Below are 26,806 nucleotides of genomic sequence, written 5' to 3' on the forward strand. Positions count from 1 at the left end.
CCAGCTTTTTTTTTTTGTCTGGGGGGTGGCTGTGGGAGGGGAGCTTGCCCTACAGAGGAGCTCCGCTGTGCCACTTGCCAAAGGGCAAGAGAACACACCCTGGTCTGTTCTGTTTACAGCACAAATCACGGTGTCAGATTTGCCTTTAGCTTCACCAGAGATGTACCAGAGAGAGTTTTGGCCCGGAACAGCGTGACGTATGTAGAGCTGCCATGCAAACACGTATGAATAGCGTGGGGAAAAGATCTGGGATCTGAGAGCTTAATATCTGTTGTGTCTAATTTTCCTCTACAGCACCCTGCAGCCAAGAAGTGAAGTTACCATGAACTGATGATGCACGGAGTATTGCTACAGCACCTGCACAGCTGGATAGCTGCATAGATGTTCACCTGAACGTGCCGAAAATAAGAGAGCGAGGGGTGCTGATCATCAGAGTGCTTCACAGTTATAAAAAAAGAGAGTAAGACTTCTCAGCTCATGCATGGAGAGAGGAGGCAAGCCTCGAACACGTGAAGATGGCCGTGCTGCTTCATGTGGCCTTGCTGCTGGGTTTGTTTTCCCTGCCAGCGGCCCGTGGAAATGGTAAAATTAGCCCGGGCTATTAAAGGCTCTAATCCCAATTCACCGCTCAGACCCTGCTTGTATCCAGGCCTCCTCAGCTGCATTTCACAGCCCTGGGAAGGGCTCCCCAGCTGCACCATGCCGGCGTTTTGAAGCGGAGCGTGGTGCGTTGCATTAACTCGGCTCAGACGACCGGCTCGAAACATCTGAATCCCATTTCTTGATGTTAATTCCCCTTGCTCAATCTTTATTTCAGCTGTGTGGAATTCTCAGACCTTTCTGACCCCGCCTTATCGTTTCCTGATGTTTCCCTGCGAGCTCACCGAGGTTTCGGGGAGAGGCCGATGGGTTTGAAAACGTGCACACCTTGGATTGCGTGCGCGGCCGGCTCGTCAGACCCCATCCCTCACGTGCTGCGTATATATCATCGTCTCCAGTGCTGCGTCCTCTGCAGCTCTCCCGTCCTTATCTGCACGCCCCCCTGCTGCAGTCCTCCTTAAAATGTGGTTATTATTCCAGGCTTTTCAAGCTCAGCCCTCTGCGTACGGCGCAAAACTCGATCCGAGCTTACGCCCGCCCTTGTCACTCACATACAGGTTCCATCTGTTCCCCTTTTCCTCTCCCGGCGCTGCTCGCCACATCCAGACCACATGCTGCTTATACATTGTACCAGAGACATTTCTGCACACACACTTCTGGAAATGTGGCTCTTAGTGCTTTATTGTTCGCATGTGTCTTGTTGCTCCGGGCAAGTTTTATCAGTAATGATTTTGTTGTTTACTGACATGTAGAATGAAATAGGGCACTGTTAAAATGTGAACGGGGGGAGAGAGAAAAAGGGGCCTTTGATACACCAATTACGCCGCTTCTGCCAGCTTGCTGATTGAGCCCCCCCTGCCACCACCTCCCCAAATTCCGTAGTTGCCTGAGGATGACACCAGAGCCTACCACCACAGCGATGCACGGACAGCTTTTCCCTGTGGCAAGGGCTCCCAGGCATCCCCTACACCCCTGTGCCTGGTGAGGAGAGGGGACGGGATCTTCTGCCACCAAAGGGCTCCTTCCCAGCCCTCCAGCCCTAGCTTTAGGGTTGCACCCCGGCACCTCTTCACTGCAGCTATGCTCTTCCATTTGAAGCTCCTGGGTGTCTGCAGCGGGGATGGCGCGGAGCCATGAGGCTGGATTATTGCCACCTGGGGATTTCCTGCAGCAGGAAATCCCCAGCTGCCCCAAACCCCTGCTTTCCCACCTGCAGAAGCCCAAGACCTGCCCATGGTGATGATCATTTCCACTGCTGGGGAAAGCGAAGGCTTATAGGAACCCACAGGCGATGGGAACAGACCCAATTTCCAGCGGCGTTGTTGTGATTAGAGCCCAAAAGAGCCAGTGCCTGCTTCTGACGTGGGGACTGTTCTCTTCCCGAGAAGAGGGCAAGCAGCCACACGTGTGTTATGTGCCGCTCTGCACCCAACTCCGAGGCCGTGGATCAGCCAGAGTGGGTGCACAAAGGTTATAGAAAAAAAAAAATGGGATAGGAGCAGAGCTCTTGGCAAGCTGCTGTAGATTAAAAAGGGGGCAGGTAGGAGCAGGGATGAAGCAAGTGCCTAAAAGAGTTGTTGGGGAGAAACAAGGGCTCCGAGTGACATTTGGGTATGGGAAAGAAACTGGCACCCGTGGCTTTCATTGGTGTCCGGAGCGCTAAAAGCAGAAGTGGTTGCTGGAGGCTGAGCAGGAATCCAAGGCTGAGCTCGCAGCTTCCTCCCAAATTGGGGGAGAAACTGCTCGCTTGATTTACAGGCTCAGTGGCAAAACAGGTCTTTAGTTGTAGAGTTTGACTTTTTTTCTGGAAACAAATCGCTTTGTGAGCAGTGGAACTAATGACACCTGGATGCCCGTGGGTCCGTGCCCCTTGCTCCTTGCTCCTTTCACGCAGAGCACCAAGCCCAGCTCCCCCTGCCTCTGTGTGCTCCGATTTTTGGCAGGGCAGCAGGCAGGTACGTGTGTTCAGGCTGACCAGCTAACGCCAGCGTGCAGGCAACCACTAGCCCAGTTGGCTGCTGGCCCATCCTGTGCCCAGCCAAGCGTTTTCACAAAGCTTAGCAAGGAAATCAGTGACCTCTGAGACTTCTGCCTCTCTGTCCCATACAACACCAAGGGAAAAGTTACTGCTGGGGCTGGATGGATTGAACCTGAGCTAAACTGTCCTGGCGCATTGTCTTTGGATGTATATTGAGGATGTCAGTCCAGGTTCTGGAACTCATTTCTCTCCCTCTCTCTCTTTTTTTTTCAGCTATTTTTAACCTGGATGTGTTCTGCGATTCGTTTCATGCGCTGCACAGAAATGGCACGGCCGAGGGGTGAGTGGCAGGGGGAGAGGGGAAGGGGGAACCGGGGGCTGCTGGTGTTGGCAGTGCAACACCGGCACAGTCCTGAGCTGCCCAGGTGTAAGGAGACAGAGAAATCAAGGCTTCCTGTGAAAAAGCACCAGAGAAAATGGCCAGTTTTGAAACGTAATGTTTTCTGTCACAGCTCCACACCTCAATACTGCCCACGTCTCTGTGTGCGCCTCCCTCTGTGCAGGGTCTCTGAAGGGAAATCCTTTTTGTGGGAGCCCCGTCACTGTCACCCTAATGTCCCTTTATCTGTGCTACCCTCAATACGAAGAAGAAGGGAGGTTTTATCTGGAAAATGCATAGGAAAAAGGCTTCTTGAGCGTTAATTTACCAAATGAGCGCTCTAATTGCCAAGCATTTCTTTTCTTCGGTTAAATATAGCTGATTATAATGTGTGAGATCTGTCTTTTCCCCTTGTGCTCTGTTTAGCGCTGTTTGTTCGACATGAAAGGAAAAGAGGATTAAAAGGGAGAGATCGTATCGTAAACAGCCCTTCAGGGTAGGTGGGAAAACAACAGTAACTCTCTGCAACACAACACAGGGATGCCCTCAGGAAAAGGTTTTGAAAGTGTCCTGCATTTGAAAGTTAATGAGTAAATAGATCTCAAACATTACTTTAAAGACCGACAGAGCCAGCTTTAACATCTCAGGCTCGCACCACAACTGAGAGGAGACAAAGGGAATTTTTAATGGGCAATAAATGGACTAATATTTTTGGATGCAAAGCTAAAAGCGGGTTAGTTCTGATGGGATGTGGGTTTCTTCTCTACTTCCTGACACAGCAGCTTCACTGGGTTTGTTTGCCTTACAGTATCTTCGGATGAGACACCACTTCTTCCTTTAAAAAAAAAAAAGAAAAGATTAGTTGGCCTTCATAAATAATCTCCTTTGGGCTACAATAGATCTGTTAAGTACAGAGTTTGCAGGCCTTGGGGGTCCCTTCTTACTGCTCACATGCTGCAGGAGCACGATTTCTCCCCAGGAGTTCCTGTCCCACCCTGTTGCACTTCAGAACAGCCTCCAGTTATCGTGTGCCTGGATGTGAGGGGGTTTGGAGGAGTGATAGTGCTGGGGAACAGGGATGAGGGACATGCAGGTTGGGATGGAAATTCTGTATTAAGGGAATTGCCATCAAGTGAGGGTCAAGGAGAGAAACAGAGACCAAGAATCCCCGTTTCCAGCCCAAAATCAAGGCTGTCAAAGTCCCCGTCCACCTGGGTATGCCTTTACCTGCCCAGAATCATCCAAACCCCCACTGATGTTCTCCAGACCCTTTACCCACTCAGGGTCCCCCAAACCATCTCACCTATTGCCAGCCAACCCCCACTCACCCTGATACCTCAGAAATCCATGGATTGTTTCACAAACCCTCTTCTTAACCCCATTTTCCCCCAAACCCCTCTGCTGTTACCACAATATTGAGACAATCTGCCTACACTGGCTCAAGTCACCGGCCTATAAAAAGAAGAATCAACTCCCTAAGCCTCAGACATCCAAACACGAGGGAGCATGTGCCAGCCCTTGACAGAACACATTAATAGCATCTCCAGTCCCTTATCACAGCTGCTTTCCACCTCACCCTTTTGCCAAGGGCCATCCACAGATACATTCGTACCTACGTACATAGAGACACACATATATGTAAGCTTTACCATGTCCTGTGCAATTTCTGGCATCCTTCTGAGCTCCTGGAGCATGAAAGTCCCAAAGGAAGAGGAGACGGAGCTGCTCTGTTTATGTTTGAGCGAGACTGCTTGCACAAGTGGCCCTGTCCTTCTGTGCAGCCCCAGCACCAGGCACTCAGGACACAGCTGATCGGCGCGAGGCTCCAGCCAAGCCTGCTGTGACCCTCTTTGGAAAAAAAAAAAAAAAAAAAAAAAAAAAAAAAAAAAAACCTCAAGAGTTCAGCTTTCTTCTGGCTGATAAAGCCGGTATTGTGAAGAAACCAGAAATACTAGTCCTGCTCGAGAGCTGTGCTGTGCCCCAGGCAAGAATAGGAAGGCAGGATTCTCCCTTCAAATAAAAGCGAAACAATCAGGTATTCTTAACCCAGTCCCAGGTGGAAGGCCCTGCTGGCTGGGAATATGCACTTGCGTGGCTCCAAGGGTGAAGATGTGAGGCTGGGGACCGGTGGAGCGCGGGAACACAAACCCAGCAGGAAAAAAAAGGGGTTGCTCATGGTGCAGAACCAAGGAGGAATTTCATCACCTGCCTCCGCTAGGTGAAAGGTGGGTGAGCTCCATGCCTCGTTGGATCTGACTGGCTGGGAATAGTGTCACGTTCGGCTAAAGGTGAAACGCAGGGGAGAGGAACCGCATGGGCAAGTGTACGCAGAGGAGCAGATGGAAGAGGTGGGCGCTCTGACACTGTCAGGGCAAGCATTGCAGAAGGAGGGAGAGTTCAAAGAAGGATGGGGGAAAAAAAAATTCTCCTTCCAGTGCGTGAGATCAAATATCATAGAGCAAGGGTAGGTCTGGGACTTTTCAATGGGAGGAGGAAGCCTTGAGCTAAAATCTGTGCTCCCATTTCCTAGTCCACTGCCCAAAGACTCTTGGCAAGAAGCAATACCAAGTGTGAAACACTGGCCTTAGTGGATATCAGTTCAGCAAACCCCAAATTCAAACAAACACCAAGTCACAGCCCCGGGGATGGCCCGTTTCCCTGCTTGTTTCCTACTCCTCCCATGCCTTGCCTCATGCTAAACATGGGTTTAACCTTCAGAAAAAGACACTGACTAAACAACACACTGCTGTTACCTGCTCTGACATCCCTTCCCCTCAGTCCCCTCACTTCAGTGCAGCACGGGGCGTAAGTCATCTCTCCAAATCCAGGTGTGAAGCTCAGATGGATGCTCTCAGGACCCCAGTAACTGCAGTGAGTAGATTTCCACCGCCTGTAATGGGCGAGCTGTGCTCCAGGACTCCCTAATACTTCCCCAAAGCCCCGTGGATGCACAGTCAGAGACCTAAAGACAGACCTATAACGTGCTACAGAAAAATAACAGGCGTTGCAAGCGTCTCATGTCCTGCCATAACAGGACTCTTTGGCAAGTATTTTAGAGTGAATGAGTCTCTCTGTTGCATCTAGACCCCTAACTCTGTTCCTGTCCAAAACTGGTGTGCACTTTTTCCTTGGACAGTGCCCAATCTGAAGAGTTAGTGTTTTCCACACAAAAATGCCTGGTTGGGAACCTTCCAAGAAGTTCTATTTTAGATTCAATGAAGAATGGCAGCTTTCCATGGAATTTACTTTTCTTTCTTCCCCCCACCCCCCCCCCCAGTCTCCCACCCTCCCAACAAGATTGCTCAAAAATCTGTAAATTTTCATTTGGAAATACTACCAGGGGGCCTTAGGGATGTCAGAGTTCAATTGTCTTGGTCTGCAGGAGGCTGGATGGTTTCTGTAGTCATCCTTTCTAACTTGGAAAAATTACAGTTGTGTTTTATTTTTTTTTTCCTTCTTTACCTTTTCATTGCTCTGTTTTTCCCTTCTCCTGAAGACAGTACAGCCGAGGCTCTGCCATAGCTTTCTGAAAACTCTCACATTGTTTTAACATCATGTTCCCGAGGCCATATGGTCACTTGCGACCAGGAAAGATTAGGAGAGGAGTCAGAGCTGTGAGGAAACTGATGGAAGCCACTCCATGTCAGAGGAAAGATCTGCTGATGTGTGGTTGCCCGAGAGCTGGAGACACAGAACTCGCAGGATGCCTTTTATCCTCCTGCATCCGAGGTTCACCTACTTCTGTACACAAGCTGTCCCACAGCCTGCAAACCACGTCCTAAATAGCTGAGATTTGCAAGAGCATGCCGGCTCCTCACTGGCTCCCACGTTCTGATTCATTTCTAGTCCCATTCTCCGTCTCCAGAGTCCTTGGTGAACAAGAACTGAGCTTCTTCCAAGTCGTAATGATCCTCACTTGTTCGCTCTCTCACAAACAGAATCCCTTTGGCCAGCAGCCAGGACTGCAATAAGGGCCAGGCACATACAAGGGCAGCTTAGAAGTACCTCAGCTTTGGGAAATCCTGCTGGGCTGTAAAAGCTGCCCACAAACCCAAATCATATCAAGCAAGGCCTGTCTGATAATTCTTTGGCATAATCCCCGAACTCGCTGAACAGCTTTTCCATACTAAGTATTTCCAGGTGGGTTATTAGGTCCTGTATCCCTTCCATCTTGTATCCTCTTGTGGTTGAGAAAGGCATTCCTTAGAGCAAGCTATTTAAAAAAAAAAAAAAAAAAAAAAGGAAAACAAATATCTTCCTTTACATTTCTGGTTCCTGCAAACCAGAAGAATACTTTGCAAGACACAACCTCCTCCTGCCCTAACAAATAGCATAGAGGTCTCATCTCTCCCCAGTGCCTGTAAAAACCTTCAGTTAGGGTGATAATTGCTATTTGCACAGGGAGGTTGATAGTGGTACAACCACCAGTGCCCACACTGATGTTAGCACAAGGCATGCTCCGTTAAAACTAGCTTTTTTTTTTTTTTTTTTAAAAGCGGTATCACTGTAGCCACATTTAGGGCTGTGCTTCTTTAATCGTGCCAGAGTAGTTAAAAGGAAACAGCTGAGCAGAGCGTGTCCTGCAGTGCCTGCTGGCAGAGCCCTGCGGCTCAGGGCTCCGAGGAGGCAGGATCCTGGACCTGGGCAGCCCATCTACCTCAGGGTGCAAACGCTTCTCTTGTTTTCCTAGTGTTTCCATGTGTGCACACAGGATACATCAGCAAAGCCCGGCTTTGCCAGGAAAAGCTGCATCCCTGTGAGGACCTCTCTGCTGCTGTAATTTTGATCGCTTTCTGCCAGGGAAGGCTGCTGTGCAAGGAGAGAGGCAGGTGGGGGGGGGTGCTGATTATTTTTGTTCATTGTGAAAATCCATGTCTACTGTGGATGGGATTACTGGAAATGGACCTCCAGCGTAAGACTTGCAGATCTGTAGGTACTGTGTGAGAGAACTGGGTAAGGAAATGACAGGGGTTTTTGTTTGGAAATCATCGATGCAACAAACTGGTAGTGATGCTGATCTGAGCCTTTGGGGTCTCTGCCACCACAGAAAACAAAGAGAGGTGGAAACAGCACAGTGCAAAAACCCAAAAGGTTTCTGTGAGTTAAAACACGCTGTTTCACTCTGAGAAACTTTCAGGCAAGATGATTTTGAAAGTAGACGTGTCTCTGGGGAAAAAAAAAAAATACCCAACCATGACTGGTAAGATCTGACCAGGCAGCGCGTGGTTGGGTTGGAAGCAGCCCTGCTGGTGAGGCCTGACTCCCCAGGGAGCCCTGCCTTGCCACGAGGACACGAATGCTGGCTGGGATTTCTTCCATACCACCTCTTGAAAGAGGTGATGGTGATGGGAGCCCGGTCCCACCTCAACCACCCCATGCTGGTGGTTGCAGGGAGGTCAAACAGGCCGCAGCCCTGTGCAGAGTGTTGGTGTGACTCCCCATCCTCCCCACACCCTTCCTGCCAGCATCTCCTCCCCATGCCGGGATCCTGACACCTCCCATTCCTGAGATCTTCTTCTTTATTCCCCCCACAGACATCCCTGGCCTGTTCCTGCTGGTTTCTGGCCAGCTGTGACTAGCTGTGCTGAGCACCGTGGTCTGCCACCATGTCGGGTGCTGGGCCAGTGCTCCTGCTTTTAACCCACTCCATCTCCCCTCAGGTGGTGAGACCTGGTGAGACCATACCAAAGCTGGTCTGGGTGGCAGAAGAACCCAGAGTCTGTGGGGCCAAGCAAAAACTGCAGCCCCAACAGCCCTAATAGGGCCTGGAGAGTCCCCACGCTGCTGCTGGAGAGCAAAAGCAAGGCAGGAGGTGCTGCAAAGACATCTTCCCTCCCAGCGAGCAGCAGAAAGCTCCACCCAAGTTTCACTCCTCACTCCCATTTTAAATCAAAAAAAAAAAAAAAAAAAAAAAAAGCAGCACTTGCTGTTGTGCGTTGCCCGTGCTACCATGTGATCCAGGCATGTGATTAAGTTGTTGATACTTGCTTTTTTTATATATTTTTTTAATAGGATCAAATTCGTAGCCGCTGTAGAAGCCTGTGCAACTTGTCAGAGCAATTCTCTACCCTGGCAAGTTACACAAGCTGTGGAGCTTCTCCCTGCCCCAGGGTATCCTACCCATCTCTGCCTTCTCCCTTCACGGATGACTCCTCCTCGGTGTCCTCTTTGCAAAGGCATCAGCTATGGCTGTTTTTAGGAAAACAGGCAAAATTCCTTTTAAGCTGCACTGTGGAGCATGGTGAGACGCCTCGGTGATGAGGCAGTAGTTTCTTCCAGCCTTTCCTCCCGTTGGAAGTAAATAAAAAGGGAGGATGAGTTTCAGCTGGAGGAAAAAAAAAATAATAATAAAAAAAGGGACTGCTTGCCAGCCTTGTAACATGCTCTGTGTGTTTGATTTCCTCTCGCAGGCTGCACAGATCTGCCTGTGCAGATCTGTTTAGTCATGTTGCAGGGACTGGATGGGGCTGTTTGGCGGTGTTTGTTCCCAGCTCTCCTGAAGGATCAGATGTTACCCATGCTGGGTTGCCATCACCTCCGAGCTGGGCCCCTTCCCTCCCTCCTGGTTTGCTTATTATCAACCCAGTCTGCAGCCAGGGCTCCAGAGGATGAAGAGGGGCATGCAGAGATTTTTTTTTAGCAGGTTTTAGCAAGAGGATGTCCTTTTCCTGCAGGACTAGAAACAGCCGTGGGCCTATGCTGGGAGTCTTTCTGTGACCGGTCTACGTGCAGTGGGCCAAATCCCAGTCTGGTTTTCAGGTCTTAGTGGTTCCAGTGGGTGAGGAAGCACTGGGAGTGTGAAATGCCAGTGCTTACCTTTGTGATGGTCATCACCCACCACCTCTGTGGGTTATTGAGGCAGAAAATGAAAGGTATGGTGTGAACGCCACTGATCTCCCCAGCTTGTACCGCATGCTTCCAAGAGATGCACCACACGCCCTTCCCAGGATTTGATTTTAATTACAGACGAGCTTTTTGTTCATGGGAAGAGGTGCCAATCCTTCTTATGGGGTTTAACTGCTCATACACTTGATCCTAGCAGCCTGGGGAGGCCTCTCTGCTCTTTCTCCAGGGCTCTCTGTTGTTAGCTTGCTGTTGGTGCTTGTACCTGCCGACACCACCTCCCTTCGGAGATGCTGCTGTGTTGTTTTAACTAGAAATCGGGTGTAACAGTTGTACAGCGATTGTGATCTCTATCTCCCCTGTACTGGAAATGTGCATCCAAAGCTGCCCTGCAGGAAGCAAATGCTCACCTGAGCCTCCCACTACTGCGTGGCTTTCACTAGGGTATTAAGGTGTGTGTTTCTCACTAGAAATAAACATACTATTTTCCTGAAGTCTAGAGGCAACAGTGGACAAAGTGCTTGCTTTTCCTCTTCTCCTGTTTCCCATTTTCTTTATTTTGCTACAATATCTTCTCCCTGCTTAGAAAGGTATCTTTTTGATCTCAACCACCCATCATCACCTCTTTTCATACTGCCTGGATTTGAACCAGACAGTCACAGGCTCTCCAACTCATTGCAAACTTCCTGAGTTGCCCTAATCTTTGTTTAAAAAAAAAAAAATAATAATAAAAATAAAAAAATCTGGTGTTAATGCTTTTCTCTTAAAAAAAAAAAAAAAAAAAAAAACTATTTAAAAACAACAACAAAACTAAGCTGATGCTTAGAAAAGCCATGTGGTTTTTATTTCTATGCTTAAGTAGGACTTGAGGTGGATCATGCGAAATATCTCTATTTCTAGGTAGACTAGTTTTGCTGTGTTTTGGCCTATCTTTTCCTCATGGCCTGTGTGAGGACCCAGTTTCTTCTCTGGGCCCTAGAGCTCTTTTCTACGTCAGGTTTGCCTGAAACTCCTTCTCTCCTGAGGATCTCAGGCAGTTCATGCCTGTTTTGCAGCTGAGGCCTTGTGTTTCTGCCCGATAATGGACTCCCTGCCCCGTTGGTTTTGTTCTGCTGAACAGGAGCCTGCTAATTTTTTAAATCTTATCCCCGTGTTTGTAGAAGGCTCTGTTTGGCCAGATCACCAACCCTTCAGCCTGGAAATGCTGATTATCTGTGTGTCACTAAACAATGATCCAGATAGCATTCAGCGTGTCATTCTCAGCAGCAGCCAGCATCATTCCTGGGTTTTCTCGGATCAGTACAGCTTCTTGTTGCGTGCTGAAAATGACTTTCTGCTCTTAACAGCTATCGTTCTTCTCAAAACTCTTCTTTTTCCTTAGTGATACCAGCAGGAAACACGTTTATGATGGCAGATATAAATATGAATAACAGACCACCCGCTTTCTAAATTTCAACTTGTTTTCTGCTTTTCACATAAAAAAAAAAAAATCTAAAATATTTCGAGAAAGTCTGTCATTTTCTGAGAACCTCTATTAAAAAATATTTTAAAGTTCCTTTCTTTTCTCCCTGCCAGTATTCTCCACTCTCAAGAAAATGTATTTCTATGCGAAAAGTTATGGAGACTCCTGAGTTAGGGAAGGGAGAAGAGCTGAAGATGTTGTGGCCATCACAACCGACCCAAAGCTGTTAGCAGAGGTTGCGGTTTCGCTAGCCCAGAGCTTTGCTGTGTGGAGCCTTCAGCTGCACTGAGACAAGCTGCTGCTTTAGAGACAAGCTTCCAGAGGCTAAACAGCAAGTCTGTTGCAATAACTCTGTTGATCAAATAAAATTTCTGTTCGCAGTGCAGAGCCAAAAACAGTTTTTGATTGCAGCCTTGAGGGGTGTTTCTTGGCTCGTGCTCGATGTTTTAAGCAATGCACAGCTCTACAAGTCATTACCAATATTTAAGATCTCTTCCTTCTTACTATTATCCTCAGAGATGTGGAATGAAGACTATTTACCGTTCCCTCATAGTTCATTATGATTATTAAACCATAAGAATGAGGACATGTGCATGAGAGTTGGATATATCAGGCCTGTTCTGGCTCTGTCAACATTATTTTCCCTAAAAAGAGAGTATATTTAGAAATATGGCTAAGCTTTCCTTTTATCATTTTATCCTTGTAACTGTGCTTGTATACAAAGATTTCACAATGCCATGTTATATATGCAGTGTTTGCTGAAGCAGTAATACACGGTCTCTCATTACCACGTTACCAAGGCACTCAAACAAGTCCCTTCATTAATAATCCCTTGCCTTATACCTTCAGAATCCACAGTCTGATCTCACCTCTGCTTGCTATCTCATCTGCCTTCCCCTCTGCGTTAGATATAAAGCTATTTTAATTTTCCCACCTGCCCCCCATGCCCTGACAGCTCCTTTAAGATGGGTCCTCAGAACGCCCCAGTGCACTAAGGACCAGCTGAGACCCCAGAGAGATGGGATGATGTAGGCACTGCAGTGGCATACAGAGGTACTAAAGAGGGTAGGAAGGGGAGTATATTTGCATTAAGATGGATTGCATGGCAGCAAAAAGGTCAAAGCTTGTTGAGCCAGGCCTTGACCAATCTGGCTGCAGTGACCCTGGCTCCAGGCAGCTCGGGCTTTGCAGACCATGTTCACTTGGTGCAGTGTAGGTACGTCTTGAAGTCCTTCATGGCTTTCTAGTTAAATATTAATAAGACATCTACATAGCCTGTGTGCACTGTCATGCTACATGATTTTTCTCCTGAAAAGCAAGATTTTTTTCTGCTCTGAAGAATGTGCTTGCTTGTCAGACACACCAGTTTGTACCTTCTCTCCATTCTACATGTCTTGTATCCTCTGCCAGAGAGCAGCCTTCCAGTACCTAAAAGGGGTACTACAGGAAAGCTGGAGAGGGACTTTCTGCAGGGGCATATAGCAACAGGACAAGGGATAACCGTCCTAAACTAAAAGAGGGTGGATTTAGACTCAGTTTAAGGAAGAAAATCTTGACTATGAGGGTGATGAGGCCCTGGCACAGGCTGCCCAGAGAAGCTGTGGCTGCCCCATCCCTGAAGGTGCTCAAGGCCAGGCTGGATGGGGCTTTGGGCAACCTGGTGTGGTGGGAGGTGTCCCTGTCCATGGCAGGGGGTTGCAATTAGACAATCTTTAAGGTCCCTTCCAACCCAAATTCTTCTGTGATTCCGTGCTTCCATGATTCCCTGCTTCTAGATCATTGTGACACAACACTGGAATCTGCAGGACCAGGGATTATCTCATGACTTGCTCATGCAGCACCTACACAAATGAGGTTTTAATCTAGACACACATCCCTAGTGCATACTATGTAATAAATTGGTGAATGAAAATGGATAAACCGGGAACACAGCTCACTATGGAAATAGTACCTAATATGGGAACAATTCCGAACTCCTCAAGATTTCTGTGCTCCTTTCTGCTTTGCTCCAAGCATTTGAAAACATGCTTCACTGCAAGATGGTTTCTGTTAGAAATGATGACATTTGCTTAATTAAATTTCAGAAATATCAAAGTGGCAGCCCTACTGGGCCGGAGTCAAGAGCGTTTGCTTCCATATTTTATGGTGCTTATACTATGTTGCTAATTGGTGGCTAGTAAGTTTGCAGTTAATATACTTAACATCACATTGCTGATGGCAAATAAAACTTAATTCTTCACTTGAGAACACTTATCGGTACAAATACACTGTTACATCCTAGTTATGCTATGCTAGTGAGAGAGCAGCATTAACTAATAGTTCTGTAGGAATATGGATGGCTTAATAACAACGTATTTTGTCTTAGTGATTCTGCTAACTAGGTTAATGTTGAAATATTATAATTTTCACCATTCCAGGACCCAGCAGTCAATGTTTATAACCAGGATCGTGCTGTATTGGACTCTGAACAAGGAACAAAACATGCATGCTCCAAGGAGTTTTGACTGTAAGAAATAATGGGTGTATATAGGCAGGCAGCGGTACTAGGAGCAGGTAGAGCCAAATGTAATATTTATATGCTCACTCGAGCTTTTCCTAGTAGCATTTGCATTCTGACCTATCCACTGCTTTAAAAAACAATATCCAAGGTCTTCTCTGCAGGTAGGTCATGACTGAGCTGCCTTTTAAGCAGTAGCAGATGTTCAGATACCGTTAAGACCATGTAAAGCTGCATGTACATACAAAACGTTGTCAGTTCCCAGCAGTGGGTCCTAAAAGCCTGCATACAACCCAGTCCATGTAGCAGCTCCCCCCAGCTCTCTCCCCGGTCACCCTGCCAGCTGACAATGCAGTACACGCAGGTATTGTGGCTGCTCTGTGTCATCCTTCTTCTGCTGAGCTCTAGTTTGGGGTGACAAGAGTAGCACAGGCACCCGGACCGCTGGGATGCTCTCGGGAAGCCCTGAGGCACTGCTTTTGTGACAAGTTCTTCCCTTTGAGGTTTGAATCTGGCCTAGAGGGCACCTCGGAGCCCTGGGAAGCATACTGAGGGCAGCACTGGGGCAGCATATACGTGTGCTTTCAATTCAATAAGGAATTCAGAAGGCAAAAGTAAAGCTTTTGGTCAAGGAAACAGCACTTAGTGGGCAAATACTTAAAACCGGAGAGGACAGATAGGCAAGTAACCCAGATGCATAAAACCAGACAAAGCAAGTTGTGCATAAATGGTCTATATAACTGTTTACACAGTCCAAAAGAAAGAGAAAATCCAAAATATTTTTTTTCCTGCTTGAAAACAGAGGACACGGGCACTATTTCTTGTCCTTTTCATCAGTGTTGTGTAGCCTACTGCTGGTGGTGACACGGCCTGTGCCTGTGGTGCTTTGGTGTGTAGGGCTCCCCACATTTTACAAGCACTTGAGCAGCCATCTAACCATTCCTGCAGTCTCTGTCAGGTGCATCAGGAGAAGCATAACAACCACAGGCACCCGCTCATTTGCCTTCCTTCTCTTCTGCCCTTCTCCCCATATCAAAAGTGCCAACTCCTCCACTGCCCTGGAGCAGTCAGTCATTAACAAACTCACTCCTGCCAGGGTGCTTCTCAAGCCAGTGCAGTCAAAGATATTTCTGGGAAAGACAGAAGACAAGTTAGATTTTCAGCTGCTGCAGAAAGGGAAAGAATAACCATTAAAAAAATAATATATATATATATATATATATATTTTTTTTTTTTTTTTCTTTTTACCCACTACCCACAAGGGGTAGTGCTGTAGGGCAGCAGCACTGCAGATGGAAGGCTTGTCAGAAGCTCTGGCCAGTGCTGTCATGATGAGTTTACTCTGCACATAGGTTCTCCTTGGCAGGGGACATCCAGAGGATGCAAGGGGCTAGCAAATATTACAGATTTTGGGGCGTGGAGTTGCTAATCTCTGGCTAAGGATACCCAAGGGCCAGAGAGAGCAATTGTTTCAGACAGCCAGAGGATGCTTCATGGTCCCACTGCTCACAGAAAGGGAGCTCGTTGAAGTGCCTGTGGAGTGGTGTGCATGGGTACGCAGTGGTGGAAGCAGCGATGCAGTCCCTGCGGCCAGGAACCTCGAGTGAAGAGAAGCTGCTCCAAGGAGGCAAGGTGTGGGTTAGCTGACGACAAGCAGAAATCCCTGACACTGCAGCGATTGCCTCCTGCCCTGGGATCTCTCTTCTTCGACCATTTACCTCTGAGTGAGGGAACTGGACTGTCAACACTCATGGCCAGACCGTGTTCACAGGACTGCCAGACACGTTTCCCAGGCAGAGGGGGTGTTGCAGGGGAGCACAACACGCTGCTTCTGGCCATGGAAAGGGGAAGAAACGTGCAGGAGGGGCTCAGATTTCTTAACCTTCACTGTTAGTTCCTTGGCAGCCCTCAGCTTAATAAACCAACAGAGGAAAACTTGCTTGCTTTTTTTCCTCCTCTATGCATGGATAATGATACCCATTTTAAATTGCCCTCCTTAGAAAGGTAGAGGAGTATGCCAAGAAAGATAAAATTAAAAAACAAAAAAACACAAACCAAGTCTTCATCTTACTTCTCACTTATGTCCTGATGTCCTCCTCAGCGTGGAGCTCAGACCTGCTATTCTGGGGATCCCATGATGTACCTTGCAGGTAGTCCACGGTTAGGATGGGATGTGTGGTCATCACCACCTCTGATAGCACAGTCCTAGAGAAGGAACAGAAGAAGTTGGAGAATATTTGTGCTACTGGACAGCATAGTTATACAACAGCCAGAGGTCCACTGCTTTGACTTGGTGCTGCTTTCCACCCAGCTGGTACCCCTGAGCTTTTGTTACAGTCTGGTTATCACAGAGCTCTGCACACAGTCATTTATCCTCTTGAGGTTAAGAGATCCTCTTGTTCTAGATGAAAGCATGGGATTTCAGATTGTGCATGTGTATATCTCCTGTGTATCTACATTTGTCCTCCTGGAGCCCAAACTAACCTGGTGGAGTCCAAAATTGTGGCCATCATGGCACCATGCAAAATGTGGGATCTCCCTCAGAACTGGTACTTCCATTTCTCCGAAATGTTTTCTGAATAGTGTTATGGGATTTTCAGATCCTTAGCTAACATAAAAGGATATGGATCCATGTAGCCGAACAGCACTCAGCTTCTTCAAACTAGGAAAACCACAAAATCACAGAAATTTTGGTTGGAAGGGACCTCTGAAGGTCTCAGGATTGTTCAGGCTCAGCACAGGACCGTTGCACTAGGTCAGGTCAGCCTTGGCCTTGTCTAACCAGGTCTTGAGAGCTACCAAGGATGGAGAGCCCCTATCCATTCTGACCCTCCAAGCTCCATCCTGGTTTTGTTGCCCCTCACATCAGGTGTCAGTGTGTGTCACTCCTGTGGCTCCATGAGGCGGGTGTGATTTACAGGAGGCTATCAACCATTCATCTCCCCCATCTTTGGATTACACCCAGCCCTCAGCCTCTGCTCCTGGCCTGTGAGGCCTACGCTTCAACCACCTTGCTACCCCTCTTCTTCCTCGATCTGAGGGGCCCAGAGGAGCCCAGCGTGTCACCCGTGGCCTCCCTGGCATGGAGCTGAGGGGAATTAATAGCTCCCCTTGGCCTGCCAGCTACGTGCCTCCTGGTGCGGCCCACCAGGCTCTTTGGCCTCGTTGCGATCCAGCACACCCTGGGCTCCGGCAAGGTGTGACCCGCAGTCTGTAGCAACATGAACGGGAGCAGAGGTTTTGCTGGCTGCACTTGAGATAGTACAGTGAGCAAGCAGTTTCAAAATCCAATTTCATAGGCAGAGAGATTACATTAATCTCCCTTAATAGCTAAACAATTCAGTTTTCAAGATAGGACAAAGCATGGGATATTCTTGACAAAACTGGCGCTTCAAAGCTGCCTACATCAGATTTAAACTCCTAACTCCTAAGCTCCCAACGATAGAACCGATTGTATCTTTTCAGAGAGTAGCACCGAAAACTTGTGTTTAATCTCCCCTTTTTGAAACACGCCGTAGCTGCCTGGGCTTGCCTGTTGGGAAGCAAATGTAGATTGACTTTGCCTTCAAATACCATATGAGGAAACTCATTCAGCCCTCACCAAGTGATCTCTGGGGCCTGTGGAATGATAAAAGCTTAAGTTATCAAAGTATCTGTAAACTGCCTTCTGATTTCTAGCTCGAGCACCTCCCTGAATCTGGACCCTTTGATTTAAGGTGGCTGCTTTCCTTCACCGTGTCTCAACAGGCAGAAAAGGGCATAGCATTAATTCCTGTTGGCTCAGTTGCATTAGCTCAACGCGGTGGAAAAGCCCTCCTCAGCTCCACAAATGTAGGACTGGATCTGGATCTGCATTACAAACTTCTGTCCGTGTAGAAACTACCTTACAATCCCCAGGGACGTTCCCGTACCACCAGAAATCTCGGTGTCAAAGTGCTTTTGTTGCTGGCCCTATTCGGATCGGAGAACAAACATTAGCTGTCCTGGAGAAAACGTCGATTTTTGGGATGGACTGCACGTTTGCAGAAAATCTGCAGGTTTTTGTGGTCTAGGCAGATCCATTTCAGGCTGTTTTCCAGTGTTTGTGCTGTGATTTAGGGCTCTGACAAATGAGCTCCAGCAAATCATAGCGAGGTGACTGAAGAGGCAACCAGCCCAGCTGTTTATGACTGTTCCGCTGGCAAGGATTTCTGTCCCTGCAGCAGACTTGGCAGAAGGCGACATATGTCCAGGGCAGAGCTGCTCCAAATTGTGTTTTAGCTGAAATCTCCAAGGAGGTGAGATCAGACCATCCAGAAGTCTGTGAACTGGAGATACGGAGATGTTCTCCCTAATGCTCTGCGCCCATCAAGGCCAGCACCACTGCCACGCCGTCTGTCCTCACAGCTTCTGTCCCGTGTTCCTGTCCCCTCCGTGCACCAGAACTGGCAGCCGGCTGACCCTTTCGGCAGGTGATTCGGGGATTTCAGCCAGCCAAATGAACTCCTCACTCATCTAGCAGGAGAGTGTGGGGCTAAAACACCAGCAGCTCCTAGCAGCTGAGACAAGCACGATGCCTCTCTCCCAGGCAATGCTACAAGTGTCCTGGTGGAGTGGCATCGAGCAACAGCAGGTGATAACGTGTTCATCTGCAATCAGATGCTAATCGGAGGCCAGAGGCTTCTTCTCGTGCTCCTGTACAGCCAACTAGCAGGACCTCTGATGTCAGGGAAATTGCCCCTTCCCCTTCAGCTGTAATTCCTGCAGGTGGCCTGGCCATCATAAAATGATTAAGGTTGGACAAGCCCTCCAAGATCACCTGGTCCAACCATCCCCTACCACCAATGTCACCCACCAAACCATGTCCCCAAGCACCACGTCCAACCTCTCCTTGAACACCCCCAGGGATGGTGACTCCACCACCTCCCTGGGCAACCCGTCCCAGTGCCTGACTGCTCTTTCTGAGCAGAAATGTCTCCTCATTTCCAACCTGAGCCTCCCCTGGCACAACTTGAGGCCATTCCCTCTGGTCCTGTCACTGGTCACCTGTGAGAAGAGGCTGATCCCCAGCACCCCACACCTTCTTTTCAGGTGTTTATTGCAGAGAGCAATGAAGTCTCCCCTGAGCCTCCTCTTCTCCAGACTAAACACCCCCAGCTCTCTCAGCCGCTTCTCATAGCACTCGTGCTCCAGGCCCTTCACCAGCTCCGTAGCCCTTCTCTGGACATCAGCAACCATTAGAGGTCTTCTCCACCCTCGGGTGACCCAGAGGGCAGCTGGCCAGAGCCTGCCCTTGCAGCCCGGGGCAGCAGCAGACAGGAGCCGCTGCAGCAGTGAGTCGGGACCGGCTGTGATCTGAGCGTCATTCCCAGGCTGAAACACAGGAGAGTTTTTCTCTCCAGGTCCCATGACTAACATGGAAATAAACCGGGAAAAGGACTGAGCCTTAAATACACAACGAGCTCTTCCCCACCCATTACCACCTAACCGATAAGCTGTTCCAGGCTATCTTGTTTATGTTTAAGAGCGTTTAATACCTCTTAGCATTCGTGTTTGCCTTGAAGCTACAGGCAGCTATGTGCTCTAGTGTGCTAAATATTTGTGCAGTAAGTACAAACAGATGTTTGAAGATCTGCTTTGAAGCAAATCTTTGCCCTCTAGATTCTCTCCCAAGACTCTTCAGGAACAGTACACATCGATATATTCAGAGCAAAGCCTTGAAGGGCAGGGAGAGAGGAAACGCACAGGAATAGCCAGTAGTGGAGGAGGAACACATCCTCACATCTCTACACATAAATCCTCCTCAGCAACAGTTTGGACATCAGAGATTTCATAAACAATTCATTTGCAGGGCCTCATTCCTACAAAGCAATCTCTGCTGTGTGCAAGGCTTCCAGGCTTGTTTGGGCTCACTAGCCAGATCCTTGTCACCCTCAAGAGCTATTGCCTGCAACCTAAATAATCTCACTAAAGTCAAAAATCCTGGAGCGAACAGAGAAAGCAAAACCTGGCCTCTTCGCCCCGATTTTCAGCCCCTCTGTAGGATACCCCAGGTGAAGTAGCTGAACAGCCTCTGCCCCAGGCAGCTCCCAGCTCGTGTCGGGATGGAGCAGGGGAGCCGAGAGGGGAAAGGTAACGCAGAACCAGCCAGGACTGCGCAGTGGTTGCTGCGTGGGAGGTTGTGCTGAGGGCTCCTAAATGACTCTAACCGCTGCTTTATGGCTTTGCTTTTGTTTCTCCTTTTCTCACGTTTTCGGGGAGAAGAGGGCGTGTCTGCAGGCTCAGGTGTTAGCCTGCGATGTCGATGAGCTACGGCCAGGTTTCTGCTCTGCCAGCGACTCCCTTGGGCAAGCTGCTCAAATTGCCTCAGCCTTTTGCCCCTTGTTCTTGAAGTAAGAATAACACTTCCATACCCCCAGGGCACACAAGATGAATACTTCAAAGACGGGGAGGCCTTCAGATACGGCACTGGAGAGAGCCCTACAAGGCCCCGAGTAGGTTCACTCTGCACTACCTTTCGGCTGTATGCTTTGGACAGCAGAAGGGATGCTTCAGGGCACTTAGAGCAGCTGGCTTTAAGATGCAAAGAAATGTTTGGCTGGAGCTGTACAGAGCCAATGATTTGCTGTAAGGCTCGCTAATTCGCTTTGTAGGATTCTTTGGTCTTCATTTCACCTATTCTTTTATTTCTTGGTTAAAGCGTGAAAATGACTTGTGACTATACCATCCATTTTCTGCGAGGAGCTGGCCTGGCTCATCCACAGGCAGGCTTGCTGGAGTGATAACTGGGGAGGAAAAAGGGGGAAAAAAGGAGTGTGGCATTACAGGGATGCGAACCTATAAAGGTGCTGTCTCTCCCCTCTTCTTACCTTTGCTCTGTTCATTTTTCTAGTTGCCTACTTGCAAAAAAAACGAGGTCTAGTGGCTAAGCTATTTCTCAGGATGCTGCCTTGGTTTGCAGAGAGAGTCTTCTTTGGTGTAGGTCCCTGAAACAGAGTCCTCGGGGTAGGAGGCAGCAAAGTGCAAAGGCAGGAAGAGGAGCAGAGCACCGGAGCTGGCGAGGAGCCCATCCTCGTCTGCAGCACGACGCTGTCAGACTGACTCAGCTGTAACGTGAAGCTGCATCTTCCTGCTGCCTGGGCCGGTCATTTTGTCATCTTGTGCCCTTATACAAGAGAGCAGCGTTTTCTTCCTTCGTGGTAGAAAGATGCCCTTTTGGGGGACAGCTCTGTGACTTCGTTCTCAGCTGACTTCCTTGAGGTGGCAATGAAATCCGTGGTGCTGTGTTTTCCCTTGTCTTCTGGCATCTGCAGCCCCAGTGGTCTTGGGATCGAGATTTTTCCTTTTAAAAAGGGATGGGTGTGCTCACCTCTTTATTTGTGGGTTGGGGGAAGGGTCCGTGGTGGTGATCTGGTTCTGTGAATCTGCTTCAGCCGAGTAAAAGGTAAGGGAAAAGAGCAACAGCCCCAAAACCTTAAACAAAGGAAGAGAAGGAAGGAACTAAGCAAAATGAATCCTCACATCCAATCTCCTGTTTCACCAGGAGAATGGAAACCTTGCTGAGGGAGCTGGTACCTGCTGCCAGCCTTAGCCATTCTGTGCTTTGTTTTGGAAAGAGAGGCCAAGCTGTACGAGGAATTACCACCTGCTCAATTTTAAGTTGAAACAAATAAACAGAGCTGTTTTTTACCCTTAATTTCCTGCTCGGTGCCAGTTTTTCCGGGCCAAGAAAAATCTTTTCTTTCGTGAGAAGCTCTGCGAGTGGCTGTGCCTGGGGAGGCAGCTTCGCCCCCTGCCCACCTCCACAGCGACCAGCAAAGCGAAGCAAAGCTCCCGCAGCCAGCGAGCCCAAATCCCCACAGGTTTGTCCCTCCGGCTCTGCCATCAGAAGGCCAAACACTCTCTGGCATGTGCTGTGCTGATGTGACAAGGCTTGGCCACAAGGTCAGCAAGTTTGGCTCATTTCTGTGCCACCACTGCTAGCCCGGTACACACGGTATTTTTTTGTGATGCTCCAGCTTCCTCCCAGGCCGGTGCCAGCAATTCGGTCCTGTTTGATAAACCACCATTCAGCCGTGGCGTGGAGCTGTGGTCCTAATGGCCTGTGTTAATTAAAAATCTAATGGCCCTTTCTCGGGAGAAAGTTCGTTAGTTCCAGTGTTTTCCTAAGGTAATTATATCGAGCCAGCCTGTCGCCCTCCCCCGCGGTTTCGCTTACTGCTCACTTTCTCTAAGCTCCTGCCCCCTGCAAACTGCCTTGGTGTGCCGTGTTCCACCCCAACACCTCAAACCGGGTTGCACATTTGGTTCAGATCATGGCAAAGGGCTGTAGGAGAGAGATGCCCTGCCTTTACTGGGATGGTGTGGACCGTTTGCAGCTCCAGTTGTGCTGCCCTGAGCGCTGAATTGCGATTGAGAAACTCCTCCTTGATGCTTCATCTCCCCTGCGTTCCGAAATAGCAAGAGATAAACAGGAAAACGGGGAGACACCTTCTGCTTTATATTGTTCGGCTCTCCAGTCAGCTCTGTCTCTGATATTAAGAACTTCCTGTTTTGTTTTAAGTCTTCTGACAGGCGAGGAGCCTCCGTTTCAGCCTGAGCTCAGAATGACTAGCGTGTTTCCAGGCTCTGGGGTACAAATTCCAGTATCCTCCTCACCTCTAGGCCAACATTTTAGAGCTGGAAGTCAAACCGATGAAAATCAGGTGCTTGAATCAGCAGTTGGTTGCCAAAGCACTAATGACCCGACTTTCACAATGGGTGAACACCTGCAGACCCTGTAGCACTCGTGGGACTCGGGAGGGCAGGACCTGCAGAAATGAGATCAATTTTGTGCAGGAGCTCAAACAAGGACCCAAATTTAAGCTTGTATCGAAGGATGTGCTCAGAAACAAGAAACAGAAAAGAGGATCTGGAAAAAAAAATGTGGAGAAAGGTGCATTTGTGTAATTTCACTTTTGTAAGATGCTTGTGAAATGTTCTGCACGGTGCATTGCGTCATTTTTCACATGCACTTAAATCAGTAAGACTCTTTCTTTTCCAGGTCTCCGATAACTTTCCCTGTGAACTGAACCATCTCCTTCGGATGGTATGCTGGAGAAGTAGAGTCCCTCTGCGTGCTTACCTCATGCCTACTGCCCCTGGCTGCTGCTCTGCCTGCCTGGGAACCATCTCCCGATCGTGGTGTGCGACAGTTCAGCTTGGACTTACCAATTCTGTGAGAGTTAAAAATTAAACCAGCTGATCAAGATCTGAAGCAGCACTGGATTTAAGAGAGTAGCAAGTGGTCCAGCCTGGAGTTAATTCATTATAAATTTCTCTAGAAGAGCTTGTCAAAAGGAAACGTGAAGCAGCTGGAAAGAAACATCCTTACAGTGAATGCCGAAGTCATTTGCATCCAGCGGACTGGGAGACTCAGGGCTTTGGACAGATGATGTGGGTGAAAGAAATAAAAATCTGAATACAGAGGAGAAAGCACCAGTTCCCACTGAGTGATTACAGAGGAAACGATCTTACCGCTATAGGGACCTAATTAGAGACTCAGTCTCACAATAGTCTAATAACTCCTCCAGGACGGTGAGAAACCCAAACGAGCTACAGCGGTCTGGTCAGGCCTGCAGAGTTTGGAAGCTCTGCCACATCAGAGGTAAGCTGAAATGCCAGGTTTATGTAGCAGAGGTAATGTCCAGTGTTTCTGAATCCCATAGTGTGTTCAGTGCCCACGTAGGACAAGGGCAGCAATCTCGTTGTCTGTATATTTGTTCTGACCTACAGAGTGCAGCCCTGGGCTCCCACTGCCTTGGACTGCAGCCTCCTGAAGGAATTGCTTCAAGCACCTTTTCCCAGGCAAATACATGTATAATAGTTAATTATCAACATTAACAGGTGAGATCTTCACATTTCCGTGCCTGATGTGCAGATATCTCAGGTGGTCCCTGAAGCGTCTTCTGCAGATGGGGTGTGGATCCTCAACCCTCACTCAAGACATCAGGTTTTTCTAAGCAGCAGTGAGGGTTTTCTGGATTTTAATTTAATTAATTACTTTAGCTGGTGTCACCACTGAAGGCCCTTTTCATGCGACCCTGATCCCTGCAGAGTGGTTCTGTACAGGTGCTGCTTCAGGGGAGCTCAGGGATCTCTCCATGCTGCTGCTATCGGCCCTGTCTGATCTCTGTGCAGAGATGTCCAGGGACATCGCATACAGGACACTGGTTTCGGGTCTCCTCCAGAGCCAGAAGATGGTGCAACCTGCCCACAGAGCTCTCAGCACTGCTGACATTGGGCAAGGACATTTCCATAACCAGGATAAATAAACAGATGCCTTTTCTTGCTCTAGGGAGATTATTTCTTCTGTGCCACTAGCCCGAGACTGTTTGCTTGGCTTAGCCCGTATTTTTACCATATGCAACAAGCCTTAACCACTTCATTTGAGGCTGTTATTCATTTGCAGCCAATATGAAACATTTCTGGAGTTTCTTTTTCATTTTTCTGGCTCTTGCACGTTGCTAATCTCTCCCCTTCTCTACATAGGCTCTCTTCTCTAGCATTTCAGGTCTCCTCTCCTGTAATATTTTAAATCCTTTATTGCCCGATGCTGCAGATGGAGTATTGGTTACCTTCCATCACCAGTCTGGCCGTGAGGACTTCCTTTGCTTGACAGGTTGATTACTTTGTCAAGGTGAATGTTAAGTCGAGCCTGTCTGGAGCACCTCCGTGTGTTTGCTGCCAGGCTCCAGCTGCGAGCTGGTCTCTTACCAGACATGCTGTTCCACCAGACACAGAATAAAATTAGGAGTAAAACTGAGATTTTGAGGGGCTTTTTTCCCCACTTCCCTTCCAAGGTGGACGTTGCTCCAGTTTATACCAATGGGGTTTAGATGGCCAACTCTCTAAATGCAATAAGCTAATATATGGAAAGCAAACCCAACTGATGAAATCCCATTGATAAAGAAGACTCCCAGTCCCAGCAACAGCTCAGCAAAACCCACAAATAGAAATTAGGAGTTAATAAAAATTGTACCAATTAAAACTAGGAAAGCTAATCAAGATGGGAAAGAAACTTTCTCCCCATCATATAGATCTTGGTGTCCCGGATAGCTCCCCTTACCAGATGCGGTGCACAGGGCTGGACCCAGTTATCTCCCTGCTCACCTGTAGGGCTACACGCCACACCAAACCTTGCCTCCTTGTGCCAGGCACATGCTGCCCGGTTCTCCACCCCCTCAGCTTGTTCTCAGGTTCTGCTTGACCCCTACACACCACAAATTAATGGGAGTTTGTCCTTCATAGGTGGTTTTCCCTCATCTTTAGTAACCCCAAAAAAAGGGTAGCTGTAGTATTACCAGTGCCCAGTGGATGTCATCAGGGAAAAATAGCAAAAAAACAAATAAATTAAATGCATTTCATTGCGGTTCCTGAGGGAGAGCAGGTTACACTGTTTATGAGCTGCAAGCCAGGTCAAGAGGGTTGGATCTTCCACAGAGAAATTGCTGACATTGGCCCAAAAATGTCATTGGTAAGGTAAGGAACAGCATCCAAATCCCTCTTATTTGTTCTTAGTTGATACTTTATAGGAAGTGGCATCCAGACCACTTAAGAAATTGGGAACTAAGGGTAAATAGCACAAGGGAAACGGGGGGTGAAGGTAAGGAAACCGAGTCACGGTGCTGAGTGCTCCTGGGAAGTAAGTCCCAATAAGTGCCAGAGCCACACATCACCTGGGACCAGAGTGCAAACAACTCCCTTCTGCTGCTGCTGAGAGGGTGTCGCAACTTCTTGGGCAAGACACAGAAATAAAAAAGAAGGTTGGCCGGCGTTACTATCTGGTGGTAGGGGAGCGTTTATTTCCCTAACCACAAGCGGCTGTGCCTAACCATTTTGGACATCTGAGCAGGCAGTTCCGAGGAAAGCTGCATGGGCTTGGTTTTCCAAGGGGCCTGTTTCCAGTATGTGCAAACTTCATTTTTCCTCGATAGGAGAAATCCTTGTTTATACTTTTAGGAATTCATTCCTGGCATATCGTAGCAGAAATTGTAAACAAAGGCACAGTGGACTGGTAAGACCGTGGGGACCAACTTTTACTGGGCGATGCAAGGTAACCTCGCCACTGAGAACAGCTGGGATGGCGGCCAACCAAGATTAATGGCATCATTAACGTCCCTGGTTTATTTATAGGTTCAAAAACATCTCAGATCTGGAAACTGAGCAGCATCACGCCTTGCAACGCAGCGACTCGCAGGTCTCCTGCTTCTGTCCTGTTCCTGTGCTTTCACCCTGATAGCTGAGACTGTAAAACCTCAGGGCAGGGACTGGCTCTCATTGCACACCTACGCTATAAACCTTCTCCATTCTCTTTTTGAAGAATTCCTGAGGCCCAGGCCAGGCAGTCATCACCAGAATTACAGATTTTCTGCTTCCATTTTCAAGCTGCAAGCACTGTGGGAGGAGGATTGAAAGTCTTGTAGCTGTGGAGAGCACCTAGGTTGTGTGGGGCCCCAGTGAAGCACGCAGATATAATTAATGACCGTGGAGGTCTTCCCACAGGTGCCAAGAGCCAGAAGAGCCAGCTCAGCTCCCAGGTCCTCGAGGAAACACGTAGGACTGTCAAGAAAAGAAAGAGCACCCCGAGCGTGTTGGCCCTGGAGTGGGAGTTTTCAGTTTGTGGCCTGCCTCCAGGAGCTCAGGAGAAGGTGGGTTAGAGAGGGGGCTTCTTGTCAGCAGGCAGCCACCCAAGGGATCTGCAGAGCCACAGGGGCTTGAGGGGTAAGAGGAGAACATACAAATGTCAGGAGGGACCCCTGACCTCCAGAAACACCATAAACCAGTGTGTCTCCTCGTGAAGACATGGTTTTGGAAGGCAGCCACCTTTCACTTTCCTGTTTGTGATGTATTCATCTGAGTTACACGCCTGTGTCAGTCTCTCCTTGGCCCTCTGTCTTCTGTGGGGTAAAATAAAGAGCTGGCAGAGAACTGCTCAAGCCACTGTTGTCTTCATTTCTTTGGGAAATGAGGCCACGTCAGGGCAGAGTAAAGGAGTCCAAGATACAAGAAGGGGCTGAAGGAGGACTT

General features: G+C 48.4%; 1 long non-coding RNA gene across 1 annotated transcript; it reads left to right on the plus strand.

Annotated features, from left to right (window-relative positions):
* Window positions 1-300: 300 nt before the first annotated feature.
* Window positions 301-26,806, plus strand: LOC309891874. The gene is made up of 4 exons (XR_014319564.1): window positions 301-582; window positions 2,852-2,918; window positions 22,782-23,384; window positions 26,282-26,806. It is a non-coding gene; the product is annotated as an uncharacterized lncRNA (long non-coding RNA).

This window comes from Aythya marila (genome assembly GCF_965140915.1).
Source record: "Aythya marila genome assembly, chromosome: 1".
Lineage (NCBI taxonomy): Eukaryota > Metazoa > Chordata > Aves > Anseriformes > Anatidae > Aythya > Aythya marila.